Source organism: Chrysochloris asiatica, unplaced genomic scaffold (assembly GCF_000296735.1).
Source record: "Chrysochloris asiatica unplaced genomic scaffold, ChrAsi1.0 scaffold00451, whole genome shotgun sequence".
In the NCBI taxonomy this organism is placed as follows: domain Eukaryota; kingdom Metazoa; phylum Chordata; class Mammalia; order Afrosoricida; family Chrysochloridae; genus Chrysochloris; species Chrysochloris asiatica.
In genome coordinates this window covers 851,673-852,788 of record NW_006408969.1, presented here as the reverse complement: position 1 = coordinate 852,788, position 1,116 = coordinate 851,673, and positions in this window count along the sequence as shown.

Here is a 1,116-nt window from a genome sequence, read left to right as displayed (position 1 = left end):
GACTGTAAAACTTTTCGTAGTAATACTTCATATATTGATTCATATATTTTAATTTGTTTAAATCCTTACAACTCAATATTAAAGTGGGTGCTTTTTAAACGAGATACAGTGAAAAGACCCAAAGCCAGTTTATATAAAAGTACTAAATTTGCCTGGTTTTCTTAACCACTTCATTTGTAGAAAAAAACACCTACTAAAAAAAAGCCCCCCAAAAGAAATTAAGATTGTTTATTTAGAAAAAGAAATCAAAATACAACCAAAGGCAGACAGGCACCAGCATGCATAAGATGAAATTGATGATGCTAATTAAAATTTTCTTACATGCAACAAAGGAGTTATAATACATTTGTTTTATTGGTTAACATTTGCCTGAAGTCAAAATTAGGATGGGATAGGGGTGAAGAATAAGCTTCTATTGGATACTTGAATATAAAGAATTACAGTGATTTCAGGAACCAATTAGAGAAAGTTTCAATCATAGTCTCATAGCTTTCCTACAAAATTATGAAACATCGATTGTTGGTGTATGTTTACACACTTTCGTCACATGCCTCAGGCCTTGTAAAGAAATTCATCTCGATACCAGGATCTCAGTTCCCCCAAACAACTTGTTAAACAAAACATTTAAGTTCTCTGAGCAACTTTTGATAAGGCTGGCTCTAAGACCCTTTGTCAGGAAAAAGAGATTCATTTGGCCCACAAAAGAAAGCTATGTCAAGATTCTCTTCTTTAAGACTGTATTTCATTCACACCCTTATTTACCCAGAGAGGGAAATCATCTTCTAGTTTTTATAACGTCTAATAATCAACATATTTAGATAGTAGAGGCTTCTGAGGGAAATTGATGTCTGTAATTGAGCAGTTTCTCATGCAGACAGACAGATAATAGAGGAACAGTTTAAATCAGCAAGAATTGAGTTAAATTCAATCTTCAAGTTAGGATCAAAGACATTTTATGAATTTTTCTTTTATACTATTATCCACTCATTTTTACATTAGTTTCTTATCATTTATTTTTTAAACTATCGTAAGAGAAAGCGTAATAATTAGTATAGAATTTCCCCCAAAATCAGAGTTTTGACTTTGTATACATTCTTAGGCATAGAATAACTAGGT